This window comes from Cherax quadricarinatus, chromosome 8 (assembly GCF_038502225.1).
Source record: "Cherax quadricarinatus isolate ZL_2023a chromosome 8, ASM3850222v1, whole genome shotgun sequence".
NCBI lineage: Eukaryota > Metazoa > Arthropoda > Malacostraca > Decapoda > Parastacidae > Cherax > Cherax quadricarinatus.
The window spans coordinates 14,120,353-14,142,087 of NC_091299.1; the positions used below are offsets into that span (position 1 = coordinate 14,120,353).

Sequence of the window (21,735 nt, forward strand, 5' to 3'; positions counted from 1 at the left end):
TGGGAAGGAGATATTACAGGATTAAGAAATGATAAAAAGTGTACAGGAAACTAAAAGGCATAAAGATCAGCAATATTGTCAGGATGAAAGAAAGAAGTTTTAGTTGCATACTCATTTAACATGATGGTAGTGGCTGTCTACCTCCCTGGATGGTGGCTGTTTACCAGTCTCGTGAAATGAGTTTGGGGAGGTCCTGAAGCGACAACCACATTAGCACCCTCTCTCTTCTCTCTGAAGCATGCCCTTGGTACTCCCACATCATCTTCTAATTTCTACACTTCGAGTTCTCTGCATAATATTCACACCCCCCCCCCACACACACACAGCCCTTATACATGAGAACTTCACTGCCGCAACCCTCCTCCTTGCTGCAACGTTTAAAGCCCATATTGCATCCTCATTTCTCTCTTTTATTCTACAGTTCACCTCGTCTTTCACTGACTTGTCTGGCATCATGTTCACTCTCAGATAACTAAATACATTTACTGCCTCAATACTCCCTTCTCCAATCTGATATCTAACCTTCCATTGCTTCTTCAAGTCAGTTCCGGATCAGCAGGATTGTGGTGCATGCGTTAAACTATACCGTGCTGGCATCAACAGCCTTTTTGATCAGGTCATCAACCAGGAGGTAATGACTCTCGGAACCAACAACATGCCATGCCAAACTGCAAACATTTCTGGCATAATGCTAGTCATTTTGACTTTGAAGAGGTCACTGATAACATGTTTGCTTATACACTCTGATCCTAACTCATGGAATTCAACACCTGTGGCCAGTTTCTAAGGTTCTTCCATACTTTCAACCTTAGTCTATACAACCATCCCAACCTGGCTGATATGATAATTTTAGCCGCTCGTAGTCCAGTGTCTTCTGGAAAACTTAAATGTTTATTATATCTGGTGGCAGAATACATCGACAACGCATCTCGATATATTCATTAAAATGTAAAAACAAAAATATAAATTACCACGTCTTAAATATCCAGTGGTGAGGGTCTGAAGGCAGTCATCATCTCAGTTACTAAAAAAACACGGATATAGTCCCACTCCATAAAGGTGACATTAAAATAATTGTCAGTAATCTACAGATTGATAAACTGAAGTCATACGTTAGCAAATTCTTTGAAAGTCTCAAGATGTAAGATTGCTGAACATAGATCAGATGTTGTAAAATACCCCCAACAGCTCAGTATGTGTGAAGGGACCAAGACTTTCCAACGTCCTCCCTTCATACATAAGGAGGATCACCAATAGACCCCTGGCTGTCTTCAGAAAGTAGTGAACAAGTTTCTCAAGTCAGTGCCTGATCGATCGGGTTGTGGTGCTTATGTTGGACTTCGTGCCGCTAGCACCAACACCCTGGTTGATCAACTCATCTACCGGAAGGCCTGGTCTGGGAACAGGCCCTGGGGGCGTAGACACTTGGAACACCTTCCAGATAAATCCCAGGTAGGTAGAGCAATATGGGTTTAGCGCAGGACTCTCCTGGGCCTAGTAGTGCATGACCATTAAGGCACGGTCTTAGAATATAGATAAATGGTTCAGAGAACCGACACATGTGCAACATTTGGGTATCTTTATTGTGGAAACGTTTCGCCACACGTTGGTTTTATTAGTCCAGTACAAAGACGAATGGTTGAAGATCAGAACTTTGAGGTAATCAGTCCCTCAGCCTGAAGTTGAAGTAATCAGTTTTGAAAAGAATACAGCATATGTGCGAAGAAGGGGTTTATATACTGCAGACAGGTAAGGTGAAGTAGTTGTAGGCGGTGTCACCTGTGGATTTGTCCAAGGTAACAGCCTACGACTGCTTCACCTCCCCTGTCTACAATATATAAGCCCATTTTTCGTGTATAACTGTATTCTTTTCAAGATTGATGGACTGATTACATCAACTCCAGGCTGAGGGACTGATTACCTCAAACTCCTGATCTTCAACCATTCTTCTTTGTATTGGACTGATAAAGCCACTGTGTGGCGAAGCGTTACCACAATAAAGATACCCCAGTGATGCATATGTATCTAATTTATCAACGGTCTTGGAATACCTCAAGGTTGCATAAAGACTATTTCGAGGACCACCAACCCAGCGCCAAGCTCCCAGACTGCTAGTGGCTTCCAGGTTGATGTCCTGATTAAACCCGTTACTGGTGCTAACAGCTCGCGGTCCAATGTAGGCACCGCAGCCCAACTGATCAGGAACTTACTTGGCCAGGACATCAATCTGGAAGCCACTAGCAGTCTGGGACCTTGGTGCTGGGTTAGTCTTTATGCAGCCTTGAGGTATCCCAAGACCGTTGATAAATTAGACACATGTGCATCACTAGGGTATCTTTATTGTGGGAACGCTTCGCCACACAGTGGCTTCATCAGTCCAAAACAAAGAAGAATGGTTGAAGATCAAGAGTTTGAGGTAATCAGGTAATTACTTTAAGAATTTATCTTGAAGATAGCTAGAGGTTAGTAATTTCTCTTATGTATGAAGGGAGGGCGTTGATAATATGTGTCAATGCCCTCTAATGAACGAGTACACCTGCTTCATCTCACTGGAGGTATTTTGCTCAGTGTCGAGCCTCTTGTTCTCATAGAAAAAAATAAGGTGCCGACGTAATATAAATAGATTTTGCGAAAGTTTTCAGGAAATATGGTCGTGGTGTAACAGCACACAAAATGTGTACAAAAGTAAATAACTGAAAAAAAATGGATTGATTTATCTTAAATTTGACATAAAAAATTTATACACGTAGACTCGAGCTTGATAGGTGAAAGGTATTTTGGGTATCTTTATATTTCAATGATAGATTTCTGATCATTCAGGCTGTAGTGCTTACGTTAGGTTTGACTGCATGCAGCTAGCACCAACAGGCCATCAATCAAGTGGTTATCTACAGAGTTGACAACAGGTAGTTATTCACTCCTGAAAACTGAATAAACCCTTCTTGTTTTTCCACATTATTTCCATGTATTGAATTAGTATTTTTTCATTCTTGACGTCTAAAAAAAAAGTTTTGTCCTACTCTACCTGAAGAGCGAACATCGTTCCCTTCCTACACTGCATCTGTTGGGTTATTGGTATTAATGTATGGCACGTACCCCAAGGCATGTTCTAAACTAGTCTAGCTGCCTCTATTTGTCTTAAGAAGACTCATCTTCTACATCTCTGGCACGATGCCCGTTTGTAGTAGTTTATTAAAGAAACGTCTCTAGCTAATAGTTTGTGAAGTATCTTTTCAGATTCTTGAAAATTCCTTCAAAACAGTTTGTTGAGGCCCGGGATTTATTTGGTCTTAGTCAGTTACCAGTGATAATAAAAAAAAAGAAAATTTTCCAGTTATTTAACTGCTAGTGTTCATCTCGGATCATGGAGGCACAAGGCTATACATCATTACTATATATAACGATATAAGGACAAAAGTATAGTGGATGTAACATAGGGCTTGAGCGGCATGTCCCACAACCAGCCGCAAGACAATACATCAGAGGAACAGGTTCCCTTCCCCAATACCAAGTTAGCAATCACCGACGCTGGCGGGCCCGTCATGACCACCAGAGTCTCAACCCGATACTTAACCCTACCTAAAACATGTATAGCTGAAACTGACGCCCTACGTCAGTTTCAGATACTTGAGGCCAAGACTGATGTACTACGACTAAAACAAGATGAACTACGGTGTATTTCAGGCCCATCAGCTGTCTTGAAGCGGCAACCTGCTGTGCTGGTACAACAAAGGTAAGGTAGAGGAGAGATATTACTGGAGCAGAGATTTAATATGGCACAAAAGAATAATGGCTGTCACCATGTAGAGGAGACAGCTTTTGCATTCCTACCACACCCAGTTTCCTGCAACCTAACTACTAAAATAACCAGAGGATCACATGTTCTCTACAGTAAATCATTCACCCACGTAAAGACAAGTAAAAAATATTCCAGGAATTCTTTTTTATATAAATAAGTAAATTGTGGTCATGCAAGATACACCAACGAGCACCAGAACACCTATCAAAATCTCACGATATAAATTTGTTCATATAATGAATGTTCTTGCAGTGCAGTTTTTCAGGGATGTATCAAAGACAATTGCAAGGTTAATAACGGCTCCGTCGACACAGCCAGTCTGGATATACCGTTAGCTAGCACACCTGCCTCTAACCCTGCTAAACGAGACCTATATGATTCTTATTCGCTCGAAGAGTGTGATGAGATGTGTGCATCGTTAATGTAAGGCAGGAAGGTAATGGTTGCAGTAGTGGGTGACCAGCAGGCGGGTCACAGCAGCAAAACCTGTGCCACAGCCCAGCTGCCCCACCATAACCTAACTTGTTGTGTTCGCCCCAGGACACAGCCACTACCTTCAATTACCTTGCCCACTCCGCCACTTTCTCCCCTCCCCCACACTTCACACGCATAAGTGAAGAAGTGAAACGAACTAGGACTGACTACATACTGCAAGGCGGACCCAGGAACTTGAGATTAACTACCACACTCTCAACTAACTACATACACTCACACGTCACCTCAGAAGAGGAGTGTAATCACTGATACTCATAATATTCAAAGACACAAACTAGACAGGAACAAACTTTAATGGTAACAAAGTGGTGGGAAGAAGACTGAGAGGAAATAAGATGAAAACCAACAACATTAACTGGGCCACACGGACGGAAATGTTTAAATTCTAGTGGTGACTAGAAAATTAGGCAAAGTAAAATCAAAGGCCAACAATGTAAACAGCCTTGTTCATCATGGAGCAGTACTCTCCCAAATATTATTTCTCATTTTCATATTTCTAACAGACAAAGACAAATCAGAGCGATAGCATCCTTCATAAATACCAAAATTTGGGTTTGTGGCATCCATCGAGGACAAATTCCACTCTGTGGAGTTTAGGTGAGAGAGGAATCACGATTTACACGTTGAAGAGACTTAAAAAAAAATGAAACTAAATCCCCACTGCAGTAATCCCGCAATAAAAGCATAAGTGTAATAAGTACAATAAGAGATCTTAATGAACATAATCTAGTTTTTCAACTTCCTCTTTAAACACAAGATAGGAGTGGCCACAAACACGTAAGTGGAGACTTACCCGTGACCAGTAACCCGAGTTTTACTCACACAGTCCGACATGAGGTCAGGCTTTCCTATTAACAAATATTGCACCTTCAAATGATACATGATCAACCAGACTGTAGTGGCTACGTTGGAGTGCGTGTCGCCAGCACCAGACTGGCCAGGCCATCAGACTGGTCTGAGAGTGGGCCACAAAGGGCCATGATACCCATAACCATCACAAGACGCTGACGTATTCACCATCCATACAGTATTGCCACTACCCTGCGCGGCTGCGCTAAGCCAGTTTATCATGCTACACACTGCTGTACTGGGTGACGTCTCACCCACCTTCACTGTATCGCTTACAAACTATCTTGCTCCCTGGCGTTCAACGTACTACACACTACTGTGCACTGTTGCTGGCTGCCATGTGCCATCTAGAGCCGTTAACTGTCATATACTGTATAAAGTCGCTGCCTAGTACCGTGCAGTACCGCTGACTGCCACGTACCATGTAGAGTTGCTAACTACCTGGTATCGAGAACAGAGCCGCTAACTGCAGTGTACTTAGTATGTTACACTACTATTAGGAAAGCAGTACAAATATTTTGGTATAAGTTATAACTTGAGGAGCAGACTAGAGAGGTGTGTAAAGTTAGGATACAGTATTAACATGACTGTAAATTGTGTGTGTGTACTCACCTAGTTGAGGTTGCAGGGGTCGAGTCCTGGCTCCTGACCCCGCCTCTACACTGGTCGCTGCTAGGTCACTCTCCCTGAACCGTGAGCATTATCATACCTCTCCTTAAAGCTATGTATGGATCCTGCCTCCACTACAGCGCTTCCCAAACTATTCCACTACCTGACTACTCTGTGGCTGAAGAAATACTTCCTGACATCCCTGTGATTCATCTGTATCTTCAACTTCCAACTGTGTCCCCTTGTTACTGTGTCCCACCTCTGGAACGTCCTGTCTTTGTCCACCTTGTCAATTCTTTTCAGTATTTTGTATGTCGTTATCATGTTCCCCCATCTCTCCTGTCCTCCAGTGTCGTCAGGTCGATTTCCCTTAACCTCTCCTCGTAGGATATACCCCATAGCTACGGGACTAGTCTTGTTGCAAACCTTTGCACTTTCTCTAGTTTCTTTACGTGCTTGGCTAGGTGTGGGTTCCAAACTGGTGCCGCATACTCCAATGTGGGCCTAACGTACACGGTGTACAGGGTCCTGAATGATTCCTTATTAAGATGTCGGAATGCTGTTCTGAGGTTTGATAGGCGCCCATATGCTGCAGCCGTTATTTGGTTGATGTGCGCCTCAGGAGATGTGCCTGGTGTTATACTCACACCAAGATCTTTTTCCTTGAGTGAGGTTTGTAGTCTCTGGCCCCCTTGACTGTATTCCGTCTGCGGTCTTCTTTGCTCTTCCCCAATCTTCATGACTTTGCACTTGGTGGGGTTGAACTCCAGGAGCCAATTGCTGGACCAGGTCTGTAGCCTGTCCAGATCCCTTTGTAGTTCTGCCTGGTCTTCGATCGAATGAATTCTTCTCATCAACTTCACGTCATCTGCAAACAGGGACACTTCGAAGTCTATTCCTTCCGTAATGTCGTTCACAAATACCAGAAACAGCACTGGTCCTAGGACTGACCCATGTGAGACCCCGCTGGTCACAGGTGCCCACTCTGACACCTCGCCACGTACCATGACTCGCTGCTGTCTTCCTGACAAATATTCCCTGATCCAATGTAGTGCCTTCCCTGTTATCCCTGCCAGTTTTTGCACTAATCTCTTGTGCGGAACTGTGTCAAACGCTTTCTTACAGTCCAAGAAAATACAGTCTACCCACCCCTCTCTTGTCTTACTGCTGTCACCCTGTCATAGAACTCCAGTAGGACTCGACTCGACTCCAGTAGGTTTGTGACACAGGATTTCCCGTCCCTGAAACCATGCTGGCTGCTGGTGATGAGATCATTCCTTTCTAGGTGTTCCTAGAAAGGAATGATCTGTACTCACTTATTTGTGGTTGCAGGGGTCGAGTCTCAGCTCCTGGCCCCGCCTCTTCACTGATTGCTACTAGGTCCTCTCTCTCCCTGCTCCATGAGCTTTATCATACCTCGCCTTAAAACTATGTATGGTTCCCGCCTCCACTACTTCACTTTCTAGGCTATTCCACGGCTTGACTACTCTATGACTGAAGAAATACTTCCTAACATCCCTTTGATTCATCTGAGTCTTCAACTTCCAATTGTGACCTCTTGTGTCTGTGTCCCATCTCTGGAACATCCTGTCATTGTCCACCTTGTCTATTCCGCGCAGTATTTTGTATGTCGTTATCATGTCTCCCCTGACCCTCCTGGCCTCCAGTGTCGTCAGGCCAATTTCCCTCAACCTTTCTTCGTAGGACAATCCCCGTAGCTCTGGGACTAGTCTTGTTGCAAACCTTTGCACTTTCTCTAATTTCTTGACGTGCTTGACTAAGTGTGGATTCCAAACTGGTGCTGCATACTCCAATATGGGCCTGACGTAAATGGTATACAGAGTCTTGAACGACTCCTTACTGAGGTATCGGAACGCTATCCGTAGGTTTGCCAGGCGCCCGTATGCTGCAGCAGTTATCTGATTGATGTGCGCCTCAGGAGATATGCTCGGTGTTATACTCGCCCCCAGATCTTTTTCCTTGAGTGAGGTTTGCAGACTTTGGCCATCTAAACTATATTGTGTCTGCGGTCTTCTTTGCCCTTCCCCAATCTTCATGACTTTGCATTTGGCGGGGTTAAACTCAAGGAGCCAGTTGCTGGACCAGGCTTGTAGCCTGTCCAGGTCTCTTTGTAGTCCTGCCTGGTCCTCATCCGATTTGATTCTTCTCATTAACTTCACATCGTCCGCAAACAAGGACACTTCTGAGTCTATCCCTTCCGTTATGTCATTCACATATACCAAGAACAGCACAGGTCCAAGGACTGACCCCTGTGGAACCCCGCTTGTCACAGACGCCCACTTTGACACCTCGTCGCGTACCATGACTCGTTGTTGCCTCCCTGTAAGGTATTCTCTTATCCATTGCAGTGCCTTTCCTGTTATGTGTGCCTGATCCTCTAGCTTTTGCAGTAACCTCTTGTGAGGAACTGTGTCGAAGGCCTTCTTGCAGTCCAAAAAAATGCAGTCGATCCACCCCTCTCTCTCTTGTCTTACTTCTGTGTGTGTGTGTGTGTGTGTGTGTGTGTGTGTGTGTGTGTGTGTGTGTGCGCGCGCGCGCTATAAAGAGTTATTTATAAAGCACTAGTATAGCTTACTATTTAACTTTTTAAACATGTACAGTGTCTTACATTATCTAATTGTTGACACCATCACTAACAACTTGCTACTGCCGCAACTAATCACTAACAACTTGCTACTGCCGCAACTAATCACTAACAACTTGCTACTGCCGTAATCACTAACAACTTGCTACTGCCGTAACTAATCACTAACAACTTGCTACTGCCGTAACTAATCACTAACAACTTGCTACTGCCGTAACCAATTCACTGTGGTATAAATCATAACCACAAAGTAATTAAAAATATTCTGGGTATTCTTCACATACCACACCAGTGTCTATAACATATCCCGCGTCATCGAACGTGTTAGGAAATTTCCACGAATAAAGAAACATTTCCACCATTTATTTGGAGATGGTGAGTTGATGGTGAGGCAAGCAGCGTGGTGGTGGAGTGGCACCTCACACTATGGTGGGTTGATGGTGAGGCAAGCAGCGTGGTGGTGGAGTGGCACCTCACACTATGGTGGGTTGATGGTGAGGCAAGCAGCGTGGTGGTGGAGTGGCACCTCACACTATGGTGGGTTGATGGTGAGGCAAGCAGCGTGGTGGTGGAGTGGCACCTCACACTATGGTGGGTTGATGGTGAGGCAAGCAGCGTGGTGGTGGAGTGGCACCTCACACTATGGTGGGTTGATGGTGAGGCAAGCAGCGTGGTGGTGGAGTGGCACCTCACACTATGGTGGGTTGATGGTGAGGCAAGCAGCGTGGTGGTGGAGTGGCACCTCTACCAATCCCTAGGAACAAACCACTCAAACACCACCACCCCGTTAAGGTGACACAGTATCAGGAGCCAGAGAAGTTACCTGAAGACGATTTTAGGGGTCACCTCACCCCACGGCCGTTCCCAGACCTGGCCTCTCGGTTGCTGGCCTGATCAAGCAGGCTGTTGATGCTAGTCGTATGCAGTCTGGTGTATGCACCACAGTTCGGATGATCAAGTAATTCCTCTTACGCATAAAGGTCTCAGTCTTGCTCAGCCTGCCAAGCCTCTTGCTGTCGTAGGAAGTGATTGCGGTGTGCAGATTTGGGAAGACAGGTCCAGTTCTTTCAATCACTAGCTAGTCCTTAGCAGCATCAAAACACCTGAACATGGCGCTTGAACTTTTCTGATACAACACTCTTACATTTCGGATCATTATTATATTCATGTGGGAGACGCTAAATCCATAAATGTCACACAACACCTGGAATTAAGCACCCCTCCCCTCTTCCCTTGAAGGAAGACACATGTACACTGTTAACTCGTAACATACTGATTTTCAAGTTATTTTAAGAAGGAAACCCAATCTTTGGTAAGAAGTCAGTGTTGATGACCTGGTAAGCCAGGCTGTACCTACAGCAGTCCTCAGGCCTATACAGTCATCACAACCTAGATGATCAGGCACTTGTAATGAATAGTCGTCCAGTTTCATCTTACTGGCTGTGACAATGTCTACCTGGAATCTACCTGGACGGCATTCTGGAGATCAACGCCCCCTCGGCCCGGCCCACGACCAGGCCTCCTGGTGAATCAGGGGCTGTTACTGCTGGCCGCACGTAGTCCAACGTACGAATCAAAGCCCGGCTGATCCGGCATTGACTTCAGGTATCTGTCCAGCTCCCTCTTGAAGACAACCAAGGGTCTACTGGTAATGCCCCTTATGGACGGTGGGAGGCTATTGAACAGTCTTGGGCCCCGGACACTTATTGTGTTTTCTCTCAGTGTACTAATGGCGCCGCTACTTTTCACTGCGGGTATGTTACATCGCCTGCCAAGTCTTTTGCTTTCTATGTCAATGTTCTTGGTACTACGAGTGTTTTTATTTTAATGGGAAATTCCCCAGTGTCATCGACTTTGTTTACGTCAGCAAGTCACCAGTACTGACACTACTGGAGCGGTGGTACTGGGTGACCACTTGACAAGTGAGAGAACAACGTAGCATTCTTCAGGTCCCACTGCAGCAAGATGTTGACAGTCAGGCTCCTGTGTTTCTGTCATCACACATGACTGTCAATCCTCAATGGTAATGAGGCAGAACACATGTTCAGTAGGCCACATGCACACTCACACTCCCACACCCCACACACATGCGCATAGCTCGTCAGTAAATTAGCTTGAAGACCCTGGTTTCTTGGTTCTCCAGCTGACCCTCAAGTCAAGAGGTGAGTCCGAGAGCTTGAGCTCGATATTGAAAATACAATTTAGAATGTACAAATAAGCAATATCAACTCAAGAACACACTGGCCAACATCAGAGACCTTAAGTTCCTCCCGAAGGTAATCACAATGGTCCGTTTCACCTACGGACCTTACCCAATCAGCGACGTGTCAAGGTCAGTGTATGAAGGTATTGTAGGCCGCAGGTGACCCACAAATACTACAAGCCTGAAGCATGACTCAACACAATCACCAGAGCCAAATATGACAAAACTACACGTTTGTAGCGAAGTGTTCACACAGAGGAGACGGTGCTGGGTCAGGGGTCAACCCAACATCCGGGACCCCACCTTAGATCCCTTACATCCTCTCCCTCCCTCCAGGTGCACCACCACCCCCTCCATCCAGGAGCACCACCACAACCCCCTCCCTCCAACTGCACCACCACTCATCCCCTCCCTCCCCACAACCACTCTCACCGCCACAGGGTTGACTCTTTAATTGATGTCTGGGGGTTTCATTTCCAGGTACTGTGAAGGGTATGGGCATAATTCCTTACAGCCTTTATTTCTTGCTAGCAGTAAAGCTAGGTATATGCTTGTCTTGTATGTTAGACTGTTGTAAACTACATCCAAGGAAACAATGTACGTGTCTTGTGGGATGTGTACACTCAGATATTGGAAAGAAAGCATGTTTAAATATACTCTGATGATGTTTATTAAGAAACTCGCTCCTGGTACCAATAACTCATCGCCACTACTGTAACTAATTCACCATCATTACTAAAACTAAATAACCACTACAACGGCTAACCGCCACAACGAAAAATCACCATTGTAAATAACCACCAATACGGCTAATTAATCACCACTACGTCTAATTAAGCACCACCACCAGGGTTAACTCACTGGCAATACAACTCCTTCGCTCCCGTTGTACCCATTAACTTCAGTCGTTGATGATGACGACTTTACCCGTCCCCGCTGTACGTCGCCCGACGTAAAAAAAAACAACCTAGTGGTAAGATCACCAAACCTTCACGTGTAATGACCCAGGGATGAAGATGGGTGGTGAGGGTGGACTGGTGATGAGAGAGGACTGGTGGTGAGGGAGGGCTGGTGGAGAGGGAGGGCTGGTGGTGAGGGAGGGCCGGAGGTGAGGGAGGGCCGGAGGTAAGGGAGGACTCATGGTGAAGGTGGGCTGGTGGTGAGGGAGGGCTGGTGGTGAGGGAGGGCTGGTGGTAAGGGAGGGCTGGTGGTGAGGGAAGACTGATGGTGAGGGAGGACTGGTGATGAGAGAGGACTGGTGGTGAGGGAGGGCTGGTGGTGAGGGAGGACTGGTGGTGAGGGAGGTGCTGGTGGTGAGGGAGGTGCTGGTGGTGAGGGAGGAGCTGGTGGGAGGGAGGTGCTGGTGGTGAGGGAGGTGCTGGTGGTGAGGGAGGAGCTGGTGGGAGGGAGGTGCTGGTGGTGAGGGAGGAGCTGGTGGTGAGGGAGGTGCTGGTGGTGAGGGAGGAGCTGGTGGTGAGGGAGGTGCTGGTGGTGAGGGAGGTGCTGGTGGTGAGGGAGGAGCTGGTGGGAGGGAGGTGCTGGTGGTGAGGGAGGTGCTGGTGGTGAGGGAGGGCTGGTGGAGAGGGAGGGCTGGTGGTGAGGGAGGACTGGTGGTGAGGGAGGGCTGGTGGTGAGGGAGGGCTGGTGGTGAGGGAGGGCCGGAGGTGAGGGAGGACTCGTGGTGAGGGAGGACTCGTGGTGAAGGTGGACTGGTGATGAGGGAGGACTGGTGGTGAGGGAGGGTTGGTGGTGAGGGAGGGCTGGTGGTGAGGGAAGACTGATGGTGAGGGAGGACTGGTGAAGAGGAAGGGATGAGGGAGGACTGGTGGCGAGGGAGAAGTGACGTGGTGAGGGAGAATAAGATAGGAATGAGAGAGGGCAGGTGAAGGAAGGAGAGTAGAGGTGAAGGTCCTGTGGCTCCAGTTTCTGGTCACTTCCTGCCCAAACCTCAACCTGATCATACTGTTTCACATGATTCCCACACGTCAGGCATATCACACCACCCACCACGGGATATCTGACACAACACCCACCACGGGATATCTGACACAACACCCACCACGGGATATCTGACGCAACACCCACCACGGGATATCAGCCACAACACCCACCACGGGATATCTGACGCAACACCCACCACGGGATATCAGCCACAACACCCACCACGGGATATCTGACACAACACCCACCACGGGATATCTGACACAACATCCACCACGGGATGACTCAAGAAATCGTAATGACACGATTGCAAATAAACCATACCCCCGGCCGGGATTGAACCCGCGGTCATAGAGTCTCAAAACTCCAGCCCGTCGCGTTAGCCACTAGACCAGGTTCACCACGGGATATCTGACAACACCCACCACGGGATATCTGCCACAACACCCACCACGGGATATCTGCCACAACACCCACCACGGGATATCTGACACAACACCCAGCACGGGATATCTGCCACAACACCCAGCACGGGATATCTGCCACAACACCCACCATGAGATATCTGCCACAACACCCAGCACGGGATATCTGACACAACACCCACCACGGGATATCTGACACAACACCCAGCACGGGATATCTGCCACAACACCCACCACGGGATATCTGACACAACACCGACCACGGGATATCTGGCACAACACCCACCTGGGATATTTGACACAGCACCTAGCACGGGATATCTGCCACAACACCCACCACGGGATATCTGACACAACACCCACCACGGGATATCTGACACAGCACCCACCACGGGATATCTGCCACAACACCCACCATGGGATATCTGACACAACACCCACCACGGGATATCTGCCACAACACCGACCACGGGATATCTGGCACAACACCCACCATGGGATATTTGACACAACACCTAGCACGGGATATCTGCCACAACACCCACCATGGGATATTTGACACAACACCCACCACGGGATATCTGACACAACACCCACCACGGGATATCTGACACAGCACCCACCACGGGATATCTGCCACAACACCCACCATGGGATATCTGACACAACACCCAGCACGGGATATCTGCCACAACACCCACCACGGGATATCTGACACAACACCGACCACGGGATATCTAACACAACACCCACCACGGGATATCTGACACAACACCCACCATGGGATATCTGACACACCCACCACGGGATATCTGATACATCAACTACAACGATAGGGAGAGAGACTTACGTAAAGAAAAGATCCTTGTAGAGGTCAGCTTGAAAGATGGGATAGGGTAAAAAATATGGTGAGGAGTGTCACCAGCAAAAGAAAAAGAGCTAGAGCTTGGCCCTCCTGTTCGGAAAGGGAAATTTGACATAGCGCCCACCAAGGGAATAAGTTATAATCCCGAACCACAAAATACCCTTCAGTACACTTAGGCCGGAAGTGTAGTGGAAACTAGATACTAAGAACAAAGACCTGCGCCAGGCAGCACCTGCTTATGCCTATATCTCCCTTGATGCCGATGAAGGGAGTTATATGATTTGAATAGACTGATGCCGTGGTCAGAGAAGTGGCAGATGCAGTTTAATATAGACAAATGCAAAGTCCTAAATGTTGGACAGGAAAATAACCATGCCACATATAAACTAAATAATGTAGATCTTAATATTACTGATTGCGAAAAGGATTTAGGAGTTCTGGTTAACAATAATCTGAAACCAAGACAACAGTGCATTAGCGTTCACAAAAAAAGCTAACAGAATCCTTGGCTTCATATCAAGAAGTATAAATAATAGAAGTCCTCAGGTTGTTCTTCAACTCTATATATATTTGGTTAGGCCTCATTTAGATTGTGCTGCACAGTTCTGGTCCCCATATTACAGAATGCATATAAATGCTCTGGAAAACGTACAAAGGAGGATGACAAAGTTGATCCCACGTATCAGAAATCCTTCCTATGAGGAAAGACTGAGGGCCCTGAATCTGCACTCTCTAAAAGGCGTAGAATTACGTGGGATATGATTGAGGTGTATAAATGGAAAACAGGAATAAATAAAGGAGATGTAAATATCGTGCTAAAAATATCTAGCCAAGACAGGACTCGCAGCAATGATTTCAAGTTAGAAAAATTCAGATTCAAGAGGGATTTAGAAAGCACTGGTTTGGTAATAGAGTTGTGGATGAGTGTAACACACTCCCGAGTACCGTCATAGAAGCTAAAAGTTGTGTAGTTTTAAAAATAGGTTAGATAAATACACGAGTGGGTGTGAGTTGGACCTGATTAGCTTGTGCTACTAGGTCTGATGCCGTGCTCCTTCTTAAGTGAATGTGACTTGACTTGACTAGTCGGTGGGGGACTTGGATCTGCCTCACGTGGGCCAGTAGGCCTGCTGCAGTGTTCCCTCTTTCTAATGTTCTTATGAACATACACTACGGAAGGCCTACTGGTCCATACAAGGCAGGTCCTTATCAAAACCACCCCTACCCAAAACTACTCAAGAATTAACTCCCATACCCACGACACCAATCAAACCCAGCCCCTCCCACTCATATATTTATATTTGTCCAATCTCTTTTTAAAGCCACCCAAGGTCCTAGCCTCGATCACCCTACTCGGAAGATTATTTCACGCATCCACAGCTCTATTCGAAAACCTGTACTTACCTATGTCCTTTCTAAATCTAAATACATCCAACTTAAATCCGGTATTTCTGGTTCTTACCTGGTTCGACACTCTCAGTATTTTATTAATATCTCCTTTGTTTATGCCCGTCATCCACTTACACACTTCAGTGATATCTCCCCTCATTCTACGTCTCTCCCGAGATTGTAGATTTAAGGCTTTAAGTCTATCTTCATACGGGAGATTCCTTACACAGTAAATCATTTTAGTCATTCTTCTCTGTATGTTCTCCAATGAGTCTATATCCATCCTGTAGGAAGGAGACCAAAACTAAGCGGCATAATCTAAATGATGCCTCACTAGTGATGTATAAAGCTGTAAAATAACTTTTGGACTTCTGTTACTTATATTTCTTGAAACAAATCCCAGTAATCTGTTAGCCTTGTTGCGCACACTTAGGCACTGCTGTCTTGGCTCTAGATTTCTGCTTACCATGACTCCCAAGTCTTTCACATTTTAACCAAACCATACCCCCGGCCGGGATTGAACCCGCGGTCATAGAGTCTCAAAACTCCAGCCCGTCGCGTTAGCCACTAGACCAGCTAGCCACAATAAGATTCATCCAACTGGGTATATTTCTACACCATAGGAAGGTTAGCACAGGCACCACTGTGACCACAAATGCAAGTTTTTACAGACGAATCTCCAGCTGCGGTCACAGTGGTCCCTGTGCTAACCTTCCTATGGTGTAGATTATTATTATTATAATCAAGGGGGAAGCGCTAAACCCGGAGGATTATACAGCGCCTGGGGGGGGGGATGTGGAAGGCATTCAGGCTTAATTCGGGGAACTGGAGCACAGATCCAATTCCCTAAACCTATGGTGTAGAAATATACCTAGTTGGATGAATCTTATTGTGGCTAGCTGGTCTAGTGGCTAACGCGACGGGCTGGAGTTTTGAGACTCTATGACCGCGGGTTCAATCCCGGCCGAGGGTATGGTTTGTTTGCAATCGTGTCATTACGATTTCTTGAGTCATCTTTCACATTCTGTATGATCAAGTTATACTTCACCTTGTTTATAGCTTCGAGGGTTATTTTCATTACCAAGGACCTTACACTTATCCACAATGAACTTTATCTGCCATTTTTCGTTCTTATAAATCCTCTTCCCCATGCCTCGGTCTCAGACCAGGCCTCTTTGAATAACTAAATAACAAAAAGGCACAATACCGTGACTGGAACGATACTCAAATAACCCGCACATAAAAGACAGAAGCTTACGACGACGTTTCGGTCCGACTTGGACCATTGACAAAGTCAATGGTCCAAGTCGGACCGAAACGTCGTCGTAAGCTTCTGTCTTTTATGTGCGGGTTATTTGAGTACAGGCCTCTTTGGTTAGAAAAAAAATATTACATTAAGAATTAGACTATTCTGATCAACATCACTGATTTCTAGCCTCGTAGACCTGATCATTTTTACTCTTGAGGCTGTATATAAGCGTTTCCATTACTTTATCACAATTATTCTTTTTTCTTGACCATCCTGAAACTAAATAAAAACCACTTCTTACATACCTATGGCTCTTACCTTCATTCCACCAGTGTTCCCTTGGCTCTCTTAGTTTAAACAGTCGATCCATATCTGGCTTATCAATTCCTCTTAAGCCTTGGTATCGTAATCATGTTTCTCAGAGTCCTCTCCACCATGGTTGTCAGGTCTAGTTCCTTCAGAGTCTACTTAAAGGGTATTCCTCTAAGTTCCGGTATTAGTCTGCAACAGTTTACTCCGAGGTTTTGCACATGAACAGGTGTGGGCTCCATGGTGGGCAGTATACTAACTGATTGGCGTAACATATATCGTGTACAAGGTACCAAGGGAGTCTTTGTTTAAGTTCCTAAATACTATTCTAAGGTTTACTAAGCTTCCACATGCTGCTAACTTTACACGGTTTATGTGTAATTCTGGAGATACGTTGTGTTTTATTTACTTCAGGTCCTTTTTTTATTTCATTGATATTTGCAACATCTCGCCGCCCATGATGATGCACTGTGTGTGTGTAAACTATTCCCTGATTTCTACCCCTAACAAAATATATGACTGATTTTTCAGTAAAATAATGCCATAAATCAATTTTAAACCACTAAAAGATCATATTTTAATTTTAAATTCTGTGTTGTATCCAAATATACGAGCGAGCGCTAAAAGGCCTCGTATACTAGTAAGGTTGGTTGGTTTATTGGTTTTAAAACCATCGTGTACACGAGTGTCATTAAGGATGCCAGTCAAGACTACTTTAACCTCTAAAATAATATGGATTAAGGCAAACTCTCGGTTTATATACAATGAGACCTATTCTCGGTGTATAATGCGCTTAATTACTAGAATTCAGGGACATACAGGATTACGCGCTGAATGATCCTTCCCCTTACTAAACCAGCGTTTAGGGTCACCCCATAGTTGACCCGAGTTTCTCATTGTTGGTGGTCAGTCTGACAGCGACCTCTTGACATAACTGACCGAGTTCCTCAGTCATAGCTAGCGATAAGTCTGACAGTCAAAGAGTGAGTTTTTAAGGGACCTACACAGTCTAGTATTAAAAGCAGTAACACTAATGGTTCTAGATCTATTGATGAACTTTTATATATTTTCGTGTAACTGTTACTGTTAAATTTAACAGTAATTTAATTTTGCTTCAAGTAATTTAACGTTGCTGATCACTTATAATGTTTTGTTTCTTTTACAACTCTTCATTCCTCTACACTATATTTACCGTTATGCATATTTTTATATAGTTATACCTTACCTTTGATATACCTTTGAAGAGTTTCGGAGTTTATCTACTCTCTAAGCCCGGCCATGGGCCAGGCTCGTCTGGTGCTTGCCTGGTCAACCAGGCTGTTGCTGCTGAAGGCCCGCTGCCCCACATGTCCATCACAGCCTAGTCCATCTGGCACCTGGTGAAGATACTTGTCCAGTTTCCTCTTGAAGGCTTCTACACTGGTTCCAGCCGTGTTTCTGATATCCTCTGGTAAGATATTGAACAGTCTGGGACCCCGGATGTTGATACAGTGTTCCCTTATTGTCCCCACCGTACCCTTGCTCCTCACTGGGTTTATTTTACTTCCTCCCATATCTCTCACTCCAGTATGTTGTTATGGCAGTGTGTAGATTTGGGACCAAGCCCTCGAGTACCTTCCAGGCATATATTATCATGTACCTCTCTCTCCTCCGCTCCAATGAATACATGTTCAAGATTGCAGACGTTCCCAATAATTTAGGTGTTTTACTGGCTCAATGTGAGCCGTAAACGATCTCTGCATTTGTTCCAGCTCCGATATTTCTCCTGCTTTGAACGGGGCCGTCAGCACTGAGCAATCTTATAAGTGAGGGAGCACTAGCGATTTGAAGAGTGTCACTACTGGCATTATTTCCCGTTTTGAAAGTTCTCAATACCCACTCCGTCATCTTCCTGGCTGTCGTGATCTTTGTCTTGTTATGGTCTTTAAAAGAAAGGTCAGCTGACACAATTATTCCCAGGTCTTTTACGTATTCCTTACGTTCTATTTTGTGACTCTCTTGAGTTTTGTATATAGTGCTCCTGTTGAGTTCTTCATTCTTTCCATACCTATGCAGCTGGAACTTATCACCATTGAACGTCATGTTCTCCACTGCCCACTGGAAAATCCTGTACTTTTTCAGTGTTCTCTACTGTACTGACTTTCATGCTTATTTTAGTGTCATATGCAAATGATGATACAAAAGTGTGCCGGGTGTTTTTGTCTATGTCTGCTATGAGGATGAGAAACAGCAGAGGTGCCAGGACAGTGCCTTAGGGCACTGAGCTTTTGACCTCGCCGATGCTGGATCTTGCCCTGTTCACTACTACTTTTTGTGTTCTGTGTGTTAGGAAACCGAAAATCCATCTGCCTACCTTCCCCGTAATGCCCATGACCTTCAATTTGTGCGCTATCACTTCATGATCACATTTGTCAAACGCCTTTGCAAAATCTGTGTAAATCGCCACATCTGCGTTTTGGTCATCTTCCAACGCCTCCGTAATTCTGTCATAATAGTTCAGTAGCTGTGACAGACATGATCGTCCTGCTCTAAAACCATGCTGGTTCGGGTTATGTTGGTTGTGCTGCTCCATGAAATTTGTAACCTGCCGTCTCATCACTCTTTCAAAGATTTTTATGATGTGAGAAGTTAGGGCTACTGGTCTGTAATTTTTTAGCTAGTGCTCTACTACCTCCCTTTTGCAATTGAGCTCTGTCTGCACTCTTTAAGGCCTCCGGTATTTCACCTAGACTACTGAGGGCTCGTGCTAGTGGTGCTTTGCACTTCTTTATAAACAGAGCATTCCATGAATCTGGTCCAGGTGCTGAGTGAGTGGGCATGTTTTCCATTTCTTTTTCGAAATCTATGGGATTTGTACTAATGTCAGTTAGCTGGTCTGCGCGGTCTTCTTCTGGAGTGAAAAATATTTCTGCATTTTCTACCTTACTGTCATTTAGTGGGTTGCTGAACACCGACTCATACTGTTCTTTTAGGATTTCACTCATTTCCTGTTCGTCGTCAGTATATGAGTCTTCTCTCTGTAGTGGTCCAATTCTACAGGTAGTTCTTAGCTTGGATTTTGCGTAGGAATATAACTATTTTGGGTTTCTTGCAATATCCTGTATGGCCTTTCGTTCCCTTTGTACTTCTTCTGTGAGGTATGACATCCTAAGTTTTTGCTCTAATTCAGTGATCTCTCTGCTAAGTCTATCTTTCCTCTGCTGTAGCATATTTGTGTTTTTAAGTAGTTCAGTAACCCGTTTTCTTCTTCTGTACCATCTCCTACGCTCCTACTCATTTCGATGAGTTCCGAGTTTTCCTGCTCTGAGCCCGGCCCTGGGCCAGGCTCGTCCGGTGCATGCTTGATCAACCAGACTGTTGTTGCTGGTGGTCCGCTGACTTATTCATAATACAGTGATGGCGCAAAGATAATTGTGAAACGTTTGAAAAATAAAGCACATTTATTTTATATATATTACATACGTACACATAAGGTCCTTGGAAAGTTCTGACTTGTTCCACTTCTTATTGTTCTCTCCTCTTTATTTTATTTCTTTTTTCGCTGTTTGATATACTTGCTCAGTGCTGACGGCCCCGTTCAGGGCAGGAGAAATATCGGAGCTGAAACAAATACAGAGATCGTTTACGGGTCACAATGAGCCAGTAAAGCACCTAAACTACTGGGAAATCCTGCAAGTCTTGAACATGTACTCATTGGAGCGGAGAAGAGAGAGATACATGATAATATATACCTGGAAGGTACTCGAGGGCTTGGTCCCAAATCTGCACACTGCCATAACAACATACTGGAGTGAGAGATATGGGAGGAAGTGTAAAATAAACCCAGTGAGGAGCAGGGGTGCAGTGGGGACAATAAGGGAACACTTTATCAACATCCGGGGTCCCAGACTTTTCAACATCTTACCAGAAGATATCAGAAACACTGTTAGAACAAGTGTTGAAGCCTTCAAGTGGAAACTAGACAAGTATCTTCACCAGGTGCCAGATCAACCAAGCTGTGATGGATATGTGGGGCAGCGGGCCTTCAGCAGCAACAGCCTGGTTGACCAGGCGAGCACCAAACGAGCCTGGCCCATGGCCGGGCTCAGAGAGTAGATATACTCTTGAAATTCTTCAAAGGTATATCAAAGGTATAAGTAAAAATCAAGATGGCTCCTATACCACCATAAATGTCTCAGTTATCAATCTCTACAGCGGAACAGAATGAAAAAATGTCTTGCTGAAGGAAGGATATATTGAAGCCTTTACCATTATAAAGATCCTTCATTAGTTCAACATGATCGACCTCGTGCACTGTCATGCTGTGATTAATTTTTCTCCAGGTGAATACTAACTGCGTTTGCAATTATGGCTTGAAGTAATTCCTACGAGCAGTAGCTATTTGTTAGTAATTTAGTGTTAGGCTAAACATTCACCTACGTATAAACTGGTATTATAATTGGAACCCCCCAAATCCTCCCCATAATTCTGGTATAATGTTCAGCTATTATGATTTCTCGAGTAGGTTTGCCAGGTACACTAAAGTAATCTTTACATTATTTTAACAGCCTAAGAACTACTGCACCAGGATCCGAGGTCTTGCGTAGCTTTGTTTCAGCTGGGTACTCTATGCAAACATCCGGAGACCATTTCTCTCCAGGAAGGAAAGGGGGGGGGTAGACCATGGGGGAGGGGGTTCCTTTTGCATTTTTGCTCCCACTATTCCCTAGATGTAACATTTACAGTCTAACACTGAATACCTTGATCTAGATTCTTCTGAGTCTGTCAGCCTTCCATAAGTTTAAAATTACAAGCAGCTGAATGTTATAACTGGTGTATGTCGGAATCCACTACAGTACTGTATATAAAGACTTCAAAAAAAAACCTACGAATTTGTGTACGTATTAGTAAAATGTCAGTTAGACGTTAACCTGGTGTTTCTGCTCCATTGTACCCAGACTATAGTCTGCTATCATATTTCCAACGGAGACGAGATATACATGATAATATACCTGGAA

The 21,735-nt window shown here is 45.2% G+C and overlaps 1 protein-coding gene across 1 annotated transcript in view; it reads right to left on the reverse strand.

Annotated features, from left to right (window-relative positions):
* Window positions 1–21,735, reverse strand: part of N (neurogenic locus Notch protein) — a 361,384-nt gene that overhangs the window by 303,180 nt on the left and 36,469 nt on the right. The gene's annotated exons all lie outside the window — the stretch shown is intronic.